General features: G+C 33.8%; 1 long non-coding RNA gene across 1 annotated transcript; it reads left to right on the top strand.

The window, feature by feature from the left end:
* Positions 1–11,626: 11,626 nt before the first annotated feature.
* Positions 11,627–12,634, top strand: LOC149567211 (uncharacterized). The gene is made up of 3 exons (XR_016361617.1): positions 11,627–11,717; positions 11,865–11,957; positions 12,336–12,634. It is a non-coding gene; the product is annotated as an uncharacterized LOC149567211 (long non-coding RNA).
* The last annotated feature ends 5,755 nt before the right edge of the window (positions 12,635–18,389 follow it).

The following is an 18,389-nucleotide window of genomic DNA, read 5'->3' as shown; positions in this document are numbered from 1 at the left end:
GCATAGTAAAACTATAGGTTATAATCAAATTACTTGATTTTTAGCAATTTGGTCCAGGCAAATGATTAATTAATTTAGCCAAAATATCGAGAAGGTGGCTAATAGTCCAAGTGACTATTTTTAGGTGATTATAGGTGGGACTTGAGCACAATGCAAAAGATCATGGTGAGGCAAGTGGAACAAGTTCTAAATCCAAATTTCCTGTATTAGCAATATATGTCAAAGGACACCATGAACCTGAGAAAATCATTGGAGACAAGATAGAAGGTACAACAACAAGGAACAAACTGAAAGGTACATGTTTTCTTATTGAATTTGAACCTAGAACAGTTAAAGATGTTTTGGATAATGAAAGTTGTATTGAGGAAATGAATGAAGAGATAGAATAGATAGAAAGGAATAAGACCTAGACTCTTGTTCCTAGACCCAAGGACAAGAATTTAATTGGCACAAAGTGGGTGTTCAGAAATAAGTTGAATGCAGATGGAGAAGTTTCAAGAAATAAAGCAAGGTTAGTATGCAAAGGCTATTCTCAAGAGGAAGGTATTGATTATGGTGAAAAAATTTGTCCTGATGCAAGATTAGAAGGTGTTACGACTCTACTTACTTATGCTACACATAAAGGATCTAAAGTGTATCAAATGGATGTGAAATCTGCATTCTGGAATATAATTCTAGAAGAAGAAGCCTACATAGAGCAACCTGAAGGTTTTGTAGATCTTAGCAAAAAGGATATGGTTTGTAATTTGCACAAAGCATTATATGGTCTCAAACAAGCTCCCAAAGCTTGGTATGAAAGACTTCATAACTATTTGATGAATATTGGTTTTCAAAGTACAAATGATAACAATAACCTATACATCGAAGGACCAGACAAGAATATTGTGTTGGTAGGAATCTTTGTGGATGATACATTATTTATTGGAAATGATGATTTGTGTAAATGTTTTTTGAGAGGAATTGACTAGTGAATTTCAAATGTCAATGTTTGGAGAAATCAAATTCTTTGTTAGCCTACAAATTCAACAGAAGAAATATGGTATCTACATTAGTCATTCTAAGTATATCAAGGAGATACCGAAGAAGTTTGAAATGAAGGATTCAACACCAGTTGGAACACATATGTCTAATAGACATAAGATTTCCAGAAATGATGATTGCAAGAAGGTAAATCAAACCACATATAGATCTATGATTGGAAAACTTCAGTATGTTATACATACCACATATAGATCTATAATTGGAAAACTTCAGTATGTTATACATACTAGGTGTGATATTGTTCTCGCAGTTGGTATGGTGGCAAATTTTTTAGCTAATCTTAAAGAAAATCATATGATGACAATAAAGAGAATCATAAGGTATCTAACTTGGGTACTAAAGATTATGGATTGTGGTATAAGAAAAAAGGCAATTTAGATTTGAAAGCCTTTATTGATGCAGACTAGGAAAGAAGTGTAGATGACAAGAAGAGCACCAGTGGTGGAGCATTCTTTCTTGGTAAAAGATTAGTGTCTTAGAGAAGTAAGAAGAAAACTTGCATCTCTTAATCTACAACAGAGGCAGAATATGTTGCAACAATAGTCAATTGTTCCAATATTATTTGGTTCAAACAATTGTTGGTAGGTGTGAAGGTAGAATTCAAAGATCTAGTGGTTATTTTCTGTGATAACACAAATGCAATAAATATATCAAAGAATCCTATGATGCATACCAAGAACAAGCATATTGCAATAAAATATCATTTTCTAAGAGAATTGGTGTAAGATAAAGAGGTGAGATTGGAATATGTAAATACTAAGAAAAAAATTGTAGACATATTCAACAAGCCATTACCTAAGGATGCAATTTTGTATCTAAGAGGTAAGCTAGGGGTTTTTCCCCTATTTGAAGCTCCCTTAAACAACATTTAGTGATGCATCAACTAAGCATTCTTGAAGATTAGTCAAATTGATGCAGTAATGAAAGGACATATTACATATACATCTATATATTAGGAACATTGAAAAATCATTGAATATTATCTTTGGTGTAAGATATCATAGAGGGAGAAGTTTGCTATCATATCACATAAATTTTGTTTGAAGATGTCAAAGAGGAAGAACTTGGTCTGCTAACAAAGAGGAGGAGTTTTCTATCAAAGGAAGATGTTGAAGATAAAGAAAACTTGGAGAGTTTGCTGGTAGAGGGATAAACTAAAGTCAAAAGTAGAAATTGATGTCAGAGGGAGTTCACTAATAGAGGGAGTTCTCATGGATGAGAATTAAAATGAAACTAAGGATATTATCCTTACTTTATTTTTCTCAAAAATTTCATTGTATTATGACATGTTGTGTTGTTATCAATGCCAAAGAGAGAGATTGTTGAAAATAATTGATCAATTGTATATTGTCTTTGATGTTACACAAAATGTCATATCTTTTCCAATTAGTGTATGTCGAGCTCACTCGGATGATGTAGATAGTTTCTCATGTCTGCCAAGCATTCCAGTGTCTACCAAGTTCAGAAGATAGTGTCTACCCAATTCACTCGGGCGCTTAAGAGAAGTTTGTAGAAGTTGAGTGTTAATTGAGCTCACTTGGTTAACAAGGGAAAATTTGGATGGAACCAGTGTTAACTGAGATCACTCAGTTACCAAAGGAAGTTTACAAAGTTGCAATGTTAACCAAGCTCACTTGGTTAACATAGGAAAATCATTTTAGTGTTAGTATCTATCGAGTAGGGTCAACTAACAAAATATTTTCTTGTTTTGTCATATTGAGTTTAATGGTTTTGTTTGTTGGTTCTAGCCAATTGAAGAGATGAAGTATTATTGCTATAAGTTGTATTCAAGCCAACTTGACAATGTATATTATATAAGGTCAAGTTGAGGATTGAATGTGTTTGAGAATGTGTGGAAGATAAGAAGATGATGCTTAGAGGAAGTGAATTGGAAGGATAAGTAGAATATCCTTGTTGGATGGTAATGATTAATCTAATCAGGAAGGATCAACTATTCAAGCCATAATTGAGATTTGAAATTAGCAATTCAGTTGCATCAACATTAGGTCATTTCATTATTACTCTGTAACCATTGTAGTAGTGAACTAAATCTCTTAACAGAGTTAGCCTAACAACGATATGCCAAATCCTCTAACAAGGTAGCATTTGTAGATTGAAGTGTCTAAAGACCTCTAACAAGGCCACTCCTGATAGGGTGTTTAGATCCTCTAATAGGGTCACACCTAATATCGTGTTTTGTAACCTTTAACAGGGTTGGCTCCTAATAGGGCTCACTTCAATTTAGAAGAGTGAAAAATAGTAACTAGTTGCAATTGGTGGCTTTTTTCAAATTGGGTATCCACATTATTTATCTTGGTGTCACTTGTGTTCATGCTATTTCTTTTATGTGTCTTCAACTAAGTTAATCAAGGTTAATCAAACTTAATATCTTAAGATCGACATGTTCAATATTTTCTGATTAATAGTTGATATTATAGTGCTTGCTGAGTTACAACATATTGTTAGTATTAACCGAGTGCCTGTGTGTTAACTAAATAACACTAGCTTCATCAGAGTTTATGTTTCGTATTGACATATGAGGGATCTAGAATTTATTTTTGTGGAAATTGATTTACCCCTCCCCTCTCAGTTACTCCTCTTATATTTCCAACATTTAATGCATTTTTATTCAGTGGATGATACATTTTATTCATGTCTAATGAATTTAGACTATTTTTGTAGGGATTGATAGCTTAGAATGTGACAATTTTACATTGAGATTGGCTAATTCATTTATGTTGAATTATGACTCATGCATCCTGATATACTAGACACATATGTCATTATTACCCTTTACTTAATCTTTGGATGTTTATCTCATGATGATATTGTTTGTGATTTTACTAGAGCTAATCAAATTGAAAAGATATAATATTGTGATGATTTGATGATTGTATCATTGTTAGGGATTCATTTTGGTTAAATTTATTGAGATAATATGATGTGTGAAGAACATAATGGCTATGATGGGACTCGAAATTGCATTCTTGTTTTGAGTACCATTCTAAAATTTTGAGCAAATTTGAGCCCCTATAAGCACTTTTCTTGCATGTGTACTTGGCTATCATTTTGAGGCCTAAGAGGTGTTTTATGTTTCTAACACCTTGCATTCACGATATACATGTGTTCTATAATGATACATTTCCATTTTGAGTCATTCCACGAAGTTTTATTTTGAGCAATGTTCAAATTTGCATTTTTGCCTAAGTGTCAAACAATGATAGGAAGCCTAGTTTACATTTGAATATCTTGTACCTGGTAATGTTTCATGACTCTTAGCTTTGGGAGTTTTTATTATACATATCAAAGAACCTATGTTTTAGTTTTTGAGTCATTTTGATATGTTTTGAATCCCTCAAAGTTGGTTGTTTGTTGTTATCATGGTGATGCATATTTCTTAAAATTCTGGGAAGCCCTGATTGACTAGTTATTACTTTGACCCAATTGACCATTCTGAGAAAATTCCTTTTGCATTGTATTTTAGAGGTCACAAAAATTCAATGTTTCAGATTTGATCCTATGATGAATTCATTTGATCAGTTTTCAAATGTTATTCCATATGTAATTTGTAAAGTTTTACTAGTGTCAAAAAATGCAGATTGATCAGTACACCTGTTCGAGATGTCATAACTCTGAACCCGTGATAGATGAGATCAAATGGATTGTACTACCATGTTCTACTCTAAAAATAATTCAACTGTGCTAGTTTTTAAGTCTTGATGAATCTATCTAGAGACTTTCCTAGGCCCATTCCATTTGCGAAAACCAATCCTGCTGATGTTTCTAGTTCTGCAATTCTTTAATCCCCACTTCACATGCTTCTAAGATGCACCCAGTTATTTTTTATGAGCCCAAATCACAAATATATACTCTCCTCATGATAGTGAACTAATGGCCCAGTTTTCAAGCCCTCAAGTACCCATTTGACCTATTTTTGAAGCCAAACTGAATGTGGTTTATGGTTTTCTGACATGTTTGTTTGCAGACAATTTCAAGAATACAATTTTGATAGTCAATATATTTTGACCTAGGTGTCGTTATGACACAAAATCAGACAGGGTAAGATAATGTGGAACAAAGAATCATCATGTTAGTTTTTAGGGCTCAGTTAGGTGTTTTAGTCAATTTTTAAAGGCAACCTGTAGGCCTTCTTGTAAAAAAAGTCATAGTTTGTAGAAAGAGGTGAAATGAGTTTTAAAAATTTTATTCAGTGGTTAAGTTTGGGATCAAATTAGTATCAGGTGATTAATGGAACAGTTTGGGAGGTTAGTTGTTTCAGTTTCAATTTTTTTTTAGCTGGACCCACTGTGGGGGGCCCGACTGACTCCTGTGAGATTGATAAGATGTTGGAAATTGGGAGTTTCTAAAGAATATTACAATGATTCAAAAACAATTTGTGATTCATGATCCTAGAAAATCAAATGGTACCTTTTGAAATGTTTATTTAGCCCTTTAAGATGCATTTGGTGTAGAAGAGACTCAATTGTCAATTGACTGGCATCATGAAATATATGAAAGCATACAGTTAGCCACTAAGAGAAATAGTGAGAATCACGCTAGTTATGAACCATACTTACATGCATGGGTAACTTATGATTGATTGTGGGGTTTTTTATTGTGCCTATGGCTTGAAGTTGCAATCCAAAACTTCTACCTTCTTATATCCCATCTCATTGTCAACCCTGTTTCCTACACTTTCAAACATTGAAGTCATCAATTATTGCAAATGAATGAGTGCGTGAGCCTAATGGGAAGAGAAGTCAAAAGCTGGGTCTTCACTTTGGAGGCCCCAGCTTGTTTATAATACCATTTGAGGGCACGTACAATATCATGGGGATGCCTACTGTTTCAGATTGAAAGAGTTTTTTAAAAGACAAAGCTTATGTGTAAGTTGTTATTTATATTTTTAGGCTCGGTTTGAAGAGTTTTACTAGGCAAAGTGGCAAAAAATGCGAATGCTTGAAGGCCTTTTGGGGATTTCTGCAACACACTTTCAGATCACTGCAATTGGAATGTAACTGAGTAAGTTACTACTGGCTTCAACACTTCATAACATTCTGGATCATGTAGTGATGCCCAAATTAACAATAGTAGTAGATGCTTGGGATCCTTGTAGGGAGACTGTGCCAATACACTTACACGTTGCACAGGAAAAGGCAGGAGAAGAGCTCCTCGCAAAATGAAAAGGAGCAGAGGTTGACAGTTTTTAAATTGGTGCTCAATGCACATGTTGGAGACAGAGTAAGGTAGAAGCTATTGCGTGGAGTGTGGATTGGCAGGTGGATGCTCCCATCCTTCTTGTGGGTTTTAATGCTAAGCAGTCATGGAGTTGCATAACTGTGATGTGTTTTGATCTGGGAAGAGCAGCCCTCGCATTCCAGTTCCCTGTAGGCAAATAATGCATATCAATAATATTTTGGGTTGAGGTGCGTTGGTAAGCGTTGGACATCCTTGGATGACATGTTCAAGTATTTCTCCCGAGGGTGCAAATTAGGTGGAGGTTCCTATTTTCATTCCCTTGGTGCTCCTGAGTACATATACGAACCATGTGCAGATATTTTCGTAGCTTCTTTTGAGGACATGCATGCAAAATACAGGCGTTTCATAAAATGCATGGCAGAGGAAAGCATATATGGATGGTTCTGACGAAGATTTTCATTTTAAATTGCTAACCACTTTCCTATTTACAATGTTCAAACGTTTGTAACTTGTGCTTGGCACATGCTACATAGAAGATGGGTGATTTGTGTTTTGTGGTGCCCATGGATTGGTCTCAAGGGCGTTGGGAAGGTGCCTTTTCTTCTTTCTTTAGGCACCGTAACATCACACACTAAGGTGAAAATTAAGTTTAGAAAAAATAAGTCAACTTTGACTATTTAACACTTTTAGTGTTAGAATGAAGCTTAGTGTGTGAAGTTTAAGCCGTCCGTAAATATAGTGGAGCACTCCTTTATTGTTGGTCATCCATCATTCATCATCTGTGTATTAGTTTTCCACAACTAGAAATCAACTATCCTCTTTTTCTTTTGGGAAATGCCCACATAGAAGGCCCATACACAACCTATGCCTTGTAAATTCAACAATATAGACTACATTAATTTATTTATTTAATGAGAGATTTGACATGATAATAAATAATGACTAATTAAACTAAAAACTAAAAATTAAAAAATTGAATTAAAAATAATAATAATTAGAAAATAACTTAAAAATAAATTAATGAACCAAATGAAATTACATTTAAATACAAATAAAATTAAGAAGATTAATTAAATAAAATAAAGTGAAAAAATAGAATTAAAAAGTGAGAATGAAAAAATCAAATATTAAAAAACTAAGAAAAATAAAATAAATAACAATTAAAAAAGAAGTGTACTAAATATCACATGAAATTAAATAAAATAGATTTAAAAAGATTAAAGATTTAAACTTATAAAAAAAGTGAGCATAGTAGAAATAAAATAAAATAATAATAAAAAGAACCCAAATAGAAACTCCACAATATTTAGGACTAGCAATTGCACCTTAGGGTGTAATAGGTACGCCGAAGTGATATTCAAGGTCAAGTAAGAAAATAATTTAGTCTATTATTTATTAAAAATTCATCTTAAAAGGAAGATAGTCAATCTACATTAATATAAACATTAACCTTAAATCTTATCACAAATATTAAATTGGAATCCTAAACATCATTGTAATCCTAAACAAGATGATAGCCCAAATTGTAAACATAGCCCAAACTTTAATTATAAGATAAGCTTAAACCACTATCCTAATGCTAACTTTAACCATAAAAGTAATTGTATTCCTAAATCTAGCCTCATTCCTAACATAAACTGTAAACTTAAGAAAAAAAAATCCTAACCCTAACCATAATACTATCCATGATGTAACCCCTTATCCTAACTATAATTGTAACCCTATATGCAATCTTAACCCCAACCTAACTGTAACACTAATATCAATTCAAACATTAAACAATAATTGTAAACAATATCATAACTTATACTACAAACTCAATCCAAACAATAACCAATGTGTAAACCTAAACTCTTACCCTAACCTTAACCATGAATATCAATCCTATCCAAAACCCTTGCCTAACATTAATTAAAACTATGATATAAATCATAAACCTAACCTTAATCTTATGGTAAACCCTAATCCTAATCTTGAACAAGATCATATCCTAAACTCTAAATACAATCCTAACCATTATCATGACATAAAAGTAAACTAATTTCCCAACTTTAACCATAAAGACCCTAATTTTTAAGCCCCAATCCTATCCTTAACTTTAATTACAATTCTAACCCTAACCATGATATAACTACTTAACCATAAAATCATAAACCCTTTTCACAATCCTAACCTAACCTTATCTCTCACACTAACGCTCACTCAAAAATTACACCTAAATCCTAAACAATACCATAACACAAACTTTAGGCCCAATCCTAATCCTAACCCTAAATATTAATCCTAATCAAAACCTAATCCTAATGATGATATAAACCTTAAACCTAACCATAATCATAATCCTAAACCCTAGTCCTAATTATAATGATAACAAGAACAATAACAATTATTCAAACCTCAACCTTAACTAAGATCCTAACTGTAATCCTACTTCTAGTCCTAGTCCTACTCTTAAACCTAAACTCTAACCCTAATTAAAATCCTAACTCTAACCATCATGTAAATCCTAACCATTAAATGATGTTTATTATTTTAAAAATATACTTTCTAATTTAATAAATAATAAACTTATTTTATTATCCTTACAAAATAAAAATAGAAAGAAGAAAGATTTGAAATATTGAGATTAATCGAAAGATAACTTCACAAGTAACATTTTTAAGAAAGGCAACTATTCACAAGGAGAATGGCACCCACATTCATCTCCGCCCCAACTTTTGCTCCCATGTCAACTTCTGCTCCCACTTCATCAGATTGGGTTTTTCCTTTGGCAGTGATGTTGCTAGGCATGCATGTTGGTCTTCTCTAGCCCTTTCTCAGGCGACCTTTGGGGAAGGGTTTTACACTTTTCCCTTTGGGGGGGGGTCGGGGGGGGCGGGGTCTCTATCGCATTACGGGCTAGGGCTTCTTTTGTGGTTCCTATTGGGGAGGCTATCCATTCCCCAAGTGTTGCGGGTGGATCTACCATTTCTTATGTAGATGTGGCAGCCTATGAGGTTAGTCTTGGTGGTTAGGCTGTGCGTTCAGGGCTCCATGTTGTTGAGCCTGTTGTTGTAAGTAACCCCATTATGGTCAATCTAGAGTCTAATATTGTTGATGAGATTTCTACTTATGTGGATGACTTCTCCTTTACAGCTGCCATTTTTTTGTTTTAGGGGTTTTTGGCCCTCTTTGTCAGATCTGCATGCATGGTTTTTCAAATTCTGGGAGCCTATTATTTCAGATTTAGTCCAGATTTACCTAGTGGCAAGGGGCTTTTTCATTGTGAAATTTGCTACTACTGATATTGAAATGTCACCCTTCGACGTGGTTTCTTTTGGGAGGAGAGATTCCCCTTGATGGCCAAACCTTGGTATGTGGATTTTGATTAGTTGATTAAATCCTTTAATGAGATTCATCCATGGGTAAGGTTGCCTAATCTTCCCCTTCACTTATGGCTAGATTCTATATTGGAGGTTGTGAGGGAGGCTCTCGACGATTTTTTGTTGGTTGATACTACGTCTTCCAACGTGTTTTAGACGATGTATGCTCGTATCCTTGTGGAGATTGACATCTCAAAGAGGTTCCCAAAAATGATTAATGACCTCTCCTAATGGCGCTTGGATTCAACTTCTTGATTATGAAGGAATTCCCTTTAGATGTAGGAAATGCTGTAAGACCAGCCACCTTGCTGCGCGTTGCTCCTCCAAAAACTTTAGATCAATGAAGTCACCTTCTTAGTGGACAGGGGTTTCAGACAATCACTACACAGTTTAGAAAGCTCCCTCTACTGGGGAGGGGCTAGGTGATTCTTCTCAAGATTCTTTGGTGGAGGATTCTATTGCTACTTTTGATAATTTAAATGTTACCCTTATGGTGGTGACCAATACAGTTGTCCCTCCCTTAGATGTTGCAACTATTGATACGATTGTTGCCCCACTTGCGGCTCTGTCTCAAGTCAGAGTTGTCCCTTCTACTGCTGTGGTCCAGATTGCAAGTGGTGGTGGTACTCTTGTTGCGAGGGTTTTGGGGGCAGTTTGTGGTGTGGATGACTTTGCATGGCAAAAGGTTGCTTGGCTGGTGGAGGATGGATGAACAACAATAAAAGGAAAAAAGGTCAAGTCCTCCAATCCATCGTTTGATATGTCTTTACGCTCTAAAAAGATGAGACTGAAATGTAAATCTTGAGGCTCAGTTTTCTGAACCTGTTGCTCACTTGTTTTGTTTGAGGATGTACCTTTTTGTTTGCCTCTTTTGGTTGGCCTTTTTGGCTTGTTATTTTTTGGTAGTTTGACATGGTTTAGGATTTGTAACCATGGCATTTCAGGATCCCGTTCAAAACCTATTAAGGTGGTAGTAGTGCACTATGTTATCTGTGAGGCCACCCTTTTTTTGGTGGGCGACTTGTTTCACCTTTAGAATGCTGTATTTTTTGTTTGGGCTTCTTTGAATATTATTTGATCTGTAAAGGGTTTCAGGACCCCTTCAAAACCTATTTTCCTTAATAAAAAAAAAAAAAAAAAAAATTATTATTATTATATGATTGATTATAAATATAATTATATGCAATAATTTCTAATAAATAATAGAACAATCATGTATCATTATAAAAATAAATTCTAAATAAACTTAAGGAAAGACTAAATTTAAAAAATAGAAATTAACATAATTAGTGTGAGAAAGTCAAATTACTTTTTGTCAATATCATAGGCTATGAATTGTTGAAATCATGTGGTTCACTTAAAGGTTTATTGGTTCTATCAAAACAAAACCAAAAAATCATAGTTCCAAACTTATTTCATAAATAACAAGACACCACATTCAATAATAAGAAAAATAAATTTACAAACAAAATATTTTAAAAAAAATTATATAAAAATAAAAATAACAAAATATTTTAAAATGAAATAGTAATTGACTATTATATTTTAATTAGAAAAAACAATAAATAATTTTAATAATTTCTTCCCCTCATTACGTTCTTCTATATCTCTGACCGTTGATGTAGAAGTCAACCAATTTCTCCCAGTCTAGTACACCTTCGGCGTAAAAACGAACTCCAAGCCTGCAATGGCTCTGCTTCATTCATGGCGAAAAGAAGCACCAGCATTAACAGCTGCAGTGGCTCTGACAGTTACATTATCGTTATAAGAAAAACTTAGTTATAAAAACAGCTGCAATGGTTCTGTCAGGTGCAAAATTATCGTTATACAAAACATTATTATCATTGTTAAAGCTTTGAATTAAATGTGTGCCTTCATCCATATTCAATGGAATGGAGCCATGCCAACGACTTTCTTGCCCCATAAAGCCAGTATTACCGCTGAAAAAAACACTATTACGGTTGATAAAAAAAGCATTATTACCGTTATAGCCAAGTCCTTATATAAGAAACCCTACGTTTCCTAGAACGTAATGACTGAGGGTTTGTTCTCCGAACTTATCTCCGCATTTCTTCAAAGTCTCAATTATGCTGATTTGTGGTATTCTTGTTCCAGGTATATATATTTCTATTCAAAAGATTAATATAATGACTGAGGGTTTGTACTTTGCGAAAGCAGAAGCAGCGGCTATGTTTTTGTAATCATTAGCAATTCGAGTCCCCTGATTTGATAGGCGAGGTTTTTGTGATATTCTTGTTCCAGGTTCAATTCCTGATCCTGCCCAAGGCTTGGGAGGCGATACTTAGCATAACAAATTCACAAGGGAGCTTGTTAATTTTTGATTTCAAGATAAAGGTAAATTCCCGCATACCCTGCTCTTGTAGAGGTCAAATCTGCAAGTAATCTGATCAATGCCCACCTGCAATTTTACTCTACTGCACTTTGTTTTGTTATTTTGTTAATGAGACAATAAATTTTCTTCCACCTGTTGTATGTAGCATTGTAACTTTCTATCTTGGAAACACGGGACAAGTTTTAGAGGTTTATAAGTTTCCTGTCGTATTTACATATAAATATTTTGCTTCTTAGATAGTTTTTATGCTATATTACATTCAAAGTTGCCTTTAATATTTAGTAGAGATCTAAGATTATTCCATGTAGAAAGTAATTCTCCCTTCTTTGATTCCATCAGATGTCAGAATTAATCCATTATGTTTGTGGACCATTGTATAGGAGGTGCAGTTGCAGCTCTGGCCATTCTTTTGCTTCCAGAAAAATATTTTTGGCAATCAATTCCACAATCTAAACAATCTCAATCTAAAAGGCAATTGGGCAGATTGTCCTTTGCATTTACAGTGGAATTCTTAGCGACTGCTGAACAATCTCAAACAGAAAATTGGGTGTATTCTTATAAATCAGTGGTGTTAGGAACATTTTTATTTCACTAATATAGTGAGAACGCAGGTCTTGTTGTAGGCCTTAGCTCTATTTACAAAAACCATGTATTATGATGAGTGGGCTTTAATCTCCTACGTGTAGAAAAGCCTAGAATAATGGAACCATTAGCTGCATTAAATGTTTTACATTTTTGGTCATTCCAATGATGTTCTTTTATTAAGAGAAACAATTTAGTTGATATATTTATTGGTTAAATCCATTATCCATTGTTCCATGAGGTTTTAAGATGCTTGTTAGTGCATCTTTAGCTGATAGGCTAGGGCTTTAGTCTTCTCTGTCTGATCAGCTGTTTTTCCTTTCTTCCAATCTGGGCAGAACAAATTTTAATTATGATGACTTTAGAATCAGTTCTTGCAATGAATCAACTAATATGCAAATGATATTGTTGTTTAATACAAACGTTTTATTTTATTTAGGAGGGGTTGAATTTGCCCCCTCTTTAAGATTCACTGGCCATGATCATTCTTTTCAGTCTTACGTTTCCTATGGATTTTTATATTGAATAACAATTAAGTTTACTTTTTATTTTATTTTAGTTTTTCTTTATCACAGTTGTTGATTTGAAATTCTGAGCATAATATAGTTTTTTAGTTATTACAATCTTTTCTAATTATGATGTAATTTGCAAAAAGAGGGGTACAAATTTATTAAGACAGAAATGAATACAACAAGGAGAGCTCAACAAGGAGCTCGATCCTGAGCAACAAGATCATCAAATTCTTGCACCATCTCAAAGGACAGTTGCCTCCTATCTCTAATATTCCAACCCGGATCATGACTAGAAGCCCATTTGGCTAAACAATCAGCAGTTCTATTCCATTCACGAGGAATATATGTGAACCTAATGAACTGAAAAGAGGAAGAGAAGAAAAGAATCTGCTTAACAACAGTGGCCAGCTGCCAACTAACATCCTCAAGCTCTTGCGAAGAAAGCATGTTCACCACCACCTGTGAATCAGACTCATAGATAATCTTACTCCATCCCCCAAGCAACACTGTTCCACAACATATAAAATAGCCTGAGCTTCCATGATGTAATTTGATAAAAATGTTATTACTAAACTTTTTTATATTGTATTTTATTTTTGAAACTGTGAGTTAGAATATTAATTGACTCATTACTTATTGTAGTGGATTTAAATTTTGGTATTGATTAAGCAACATATTCCACCTCTAAAATAGAATATTCATGTTTTCACTGAGCCATTTCCTTCACACCTTGTAGATGGAATTCGAGTCACTATTTGAGCTCTGTAGATGCAGTTTCACTTCTTTTAGTCACCAAATTCAAGATATTAAAGTATCTATTTAAAGATCCACCTGGTTTGAGAAGCTCCTGGCATTGATGATTTTTAGTCCTCTTCTGATCTGTTAGCTTTGCATTTTCTTGCTTTGTTTGTTGCTACTGGCTTGATAGCTAGCTTATTACTTCTAGTTTCTTGAAAGAAGAAGAATATGGGAGTTAAGGAGCATGTAGGAGCTTTGATTGGCGTGGTAATGTTCTGCAAATAATGTTATGCTTTGGAATGAAAAACACATAGATTCTTGTGAGACACATCTGGTCGAGCCAGTACTATTATGTTGGAGCAGCATCCAAAGGAGTTGGCAATAACACCTCATCCAGTACACTTTGTATTTACTATTTGCTACATAATTTGTATATTTTGATGTCATTTAAGTTGAGCAAATCATCCTCAGTGTATATCTTTATGAATTCCCCTCCTTTCCTTGCTTCCCTTTTGCCTTCCAAGTTTTCTGCAGGAGATTATGTCTTGTATAATGAATTTAATCTATATTTTGTAGTTTTCTCCCTTTGATAGTTTGTATTATTGAGAAATTAAGTTTGTTTTTTCTATAATTGATGAAGTTTGATATTTGGGATAATCTTTTAAGTTATGGCTTCTACATGAACACATGGCTTCATTCATCCTATTACTAAATGTGATTGGGTCTAGATCTGCGGAGTAAGATAATTCACAGTTAATAAAGGCTAGGTTCATGTTCTAGGTTCCATTCTGTCCAGGAGCTTCAAACTTGGTATTCCTAATCTTGCCCAAGGCTTGGGAGGCGAATTTAGGATGTGATTCACAAGGGAGCTTGGTAAATTCCCACACCCCCTAGAAAATTCTGATTTCAATGCCAAGGTAAATTCCTGCATACCCTGCTCTCTCTGGTAGAGGTCATTTCTACAAGTAATCTGGCCAATGCCCACCTGCAATTTTACTCTACAGTACTTTGTTTTGTTATTTTGTTAATGAGACAATTTATTGATCGGACTGACAACATTTTCTAGTTTTCCCTATATATTTCTATGGCTGCTCACAAATTTCATAAACTATCATGACTTTTATCATTGGTATTACTATATATTTTCTTCCACTTGTTGTATGTAGCATTGTAACTTCCTGTCCTAGAAACAGGGTACAAGTTTTAGAGGTTTATAAATTTCGTCATATTTACATAAATTATATTTTGCTTCTTAGATAGCTTTTATGCTATATTACATTCAATTCCACAATGTAGAAGGCAATTGGGTGCCTGGATTGCTTGGGCAGATTGGCTTTATATTGATGCAGGAAATCTTAGCAACTGCTAAACAATGTCAAGTAGCAAATTAGGTATATTTGTAATGCCCTGCCAAGGAATCCAAAGAATTAACTTAAAGTTTTACTAAGTTTGGTAGCATTTTTTTTTAAAACATGAAAGTAAAATCATCTACATCATACATATGATAACGGAAGCAATAACAACAATACAAGTGAAAGTAAACATAACATTCATAATAGTTTACATTCTTCATGGATCCCTAACGTTGAATTACATCTAAATTAACTATTCATCTAACATCACATCCTCATGATACATCCAACATACTTAAACAATATACAAGTGTCCTTTAAGTAATTACGTTTTCGATTGCTCAATCATCTACTATACATGCCATAGGATATGAAAGGCTTAAAAGAATATACATTCGTGTAAATAAACTACATCATCATACTAACTCTAATCCATGATGCAATAACATAAATGAAACCGCAAATCATACATGATACATCATCATAGGAGATAACCATATCATCAAACATAATTATCTAAGTGCACGGTTCCTCCCAACTGTTAATAGCATCATTAAATCATTATGGATCCTAGCCATCCCTCCGTGCGTAACATCCCAAATCACCAAGGAGATCATCGGTATTAACATAGTAGGAATGTCACTCCTAAATCATACTACATCATATGCAGAAAAGAAATCTAACATGCAAAGTAAAGCATAAGATAACATCATCTAACATATGCAAATCATCAATGTGAGGATGCATGTCCACCATCATATTCCATGAAGATAGATGCCAACAAACAATGCATCAGCCACAGTGTCTCAGACGGATCTGAAATGATAAGAGTAGAAAAATCCCTAACACCCGACCGCGTGGTACCTAAATGGTCCACTCCCACTGCACCGAGGAGATAATCTCAAGTCCCAACAGATTATCAAATCACATAGCATAAATACTCTCTAAGTCCAGGAATCCTAAAAGTATACTAACTCAAAGGTTCCAATCACAAAACTGACATCTAATCCCAGAGGCACACAAAGACATGTAGGAACTTACTATGCAAGCGGGAAAGTGTCATCACACGGATCACGCTAGAGTTACCCTGGTAGTCTCTCAATAGACCCCGACCCCCTAGTGATCCCTGTGCAGCCACTAGTATCCTCTCATACAGACGAGGCATATACGGAATGCAAGGTCGTAACCAAGCGTTCTCTCTACTCCCATCCTAGTCTATACTAGCACTCGAGGCATGGGCAAGAACATACAATTATCTTATTAGGTTCATTTAATCCCCATTTAGTGTAAATATTTTCACTTATTAAAACAACTTACAATGAGTTACCCTGGCAGCCACTTAGGGCCTCGACCCCTATTACAAGCCACTTCCTGACACTACAAGTAGATAACCTACCCTAAGCTCATGAAATCATAAATCACAAAATCATCACAGTCCTATACAAGCGACTGGAAAAAAATACCAAAAGAATAATCCATAATAAGAGCATTAAATCTCCATGAGCACATGAAAAGCATCCATAGAGAATCATGACCACAATAGTTCTCAATTGGCAATTGAAGGTATTACTGATAATCAAAAGTATCCATTGGTTCTCAATAACCAAAATATATCTGAAAATCATACTGATTGAAGACTCCAAAATGGTTGAGTCAAAACATGTCACAACATGACATCATCAAGATCAAAGCAAACTCTTTAGTCCCATCAAGGCAACTAGAAAGTAATCTAAGGATAATTGATAGATGACTCAAAAATGATTAGTTCGAGTATCTCATACACATACATTTCAGCTTCACACATGAAGACTGAAAAGCAATAACAAGCAATAAATACAAACATCTCATAGAGCATGCCATCACATTACCATGGTTGAGTTTATAAAGAATCGAGATCAAAAGACATCATCATGACATCACAATCATAACCCCCAAGCTTTTGGTAGATGTCCTATAACTGGTCAACATTAGTCAACCCAAAAACCCAAAACAAGAAGCATAGAGAAAACACAATGAAAGCACATGTTTTTGGTTTACTAAAATCACATAGTTGAATTAAGTGTGGAGGTTTCAGTTTTTTTTTGCAAGTATACTTCAAGTATATAAGATTAATCATTTGACCTACAAGTCAACCTGTTTGTTCCCTCGATAACATTATCCTTCCATTATTTAAAATTACATTCTAAGAATAACTAAAGGATAAATATTTACTCATTAGACTAATCTTCATTGTCCCTTAGTTAATATTATTCACTTTATTAATTAATCTTAATTAAATCCATTAATAAAGAACATAGGTATGACTCTTTATCATTCTTACAATACTTATTTAAAACTCAACTAAATATTACTAAAACTTAAGTCTCTTGATTAAATCATCACTAACAACCATTAAAATAAAACTAGTCTATTAGAGTTTGACAATGATAACAAAAATGCGACCTAGGGGCAGGCACTACAATATTTTTATAGGTCAGTGGTGTTAGTTTAAAATATAAGGAATGTTTTTCTTTTCTTTAATTACAGTTGATAAAAATTAATGTGTTTAACTTGATTCTATTTAATATTTAAGCAATAGTTCTAGTATTCTTCCAGTGTAGTAGCTTTGACTTGAAACTTGAAAAAATAGTGAGTGGTGTCAACTTGAAGTTTTTCATAATACTCTAGCTACATATTTATTCTACTCCACAGAATTTTTTAATTCAATTTGCTAAAAAGTGCTTCATGAATATTAAAACAAGCATAGTTATCTATAATAAAAAGGAAACCTCTCTATTGATAAATTGTTCTTTTTAATATTCATTTTAATGTGAAGTTGATTTTCAAATATAAAATGCTTTTATATTTTTACTCTGACATTAATTGAACTTTTTCTTTGGGATCACCAGATTTTCAAACATAAAATGCCATTATAAATTTACTCTGACCATATAATTGTTGGTTGTCTTACCAGAAAAGAAATAGAAAAAATGTTAGAAGAGTTCCATCTTTTATTTCATCAAAATTTCGTAAGTTTCTGTTTTCATTGCTATAGGATTTAGATTCACCTATAGCAGCTGGTGACACATTTCCGATTGGTACTAATATTTGAGCTGTCATGAGTGCCGATGGACTGGTATGCTCTTCTTGTATTCTCATTTTCTTATTCTATTTTTAATATTTTATATTTCTTGCTCCTAGATATGTGATGATGCAAGGGCTTTTAATGGTGATTATATTCTTTAAATATACTAATGATGTTCTTTTGTCA

This window comes from Cupressus sempervirens, chromosome 3 (genome assembly GCF_028749045.1).
Source record: "Cupressus sempervirens isolate cs-2001-9-10 chromosome 3, ASM2874904v1, whole genome shotgun sequence".
NCBI classification, from domain to species: domain Eukaryota; kingdom Viridiplantae; phylum Streptophyta; class Pinopsida; order Cupressales; family Cupressaceae; genus Cupressus; species Cupressus sempervirens.
This window is presented reverse-complemented; position numbering and strand designations above follow the sequence as displayed.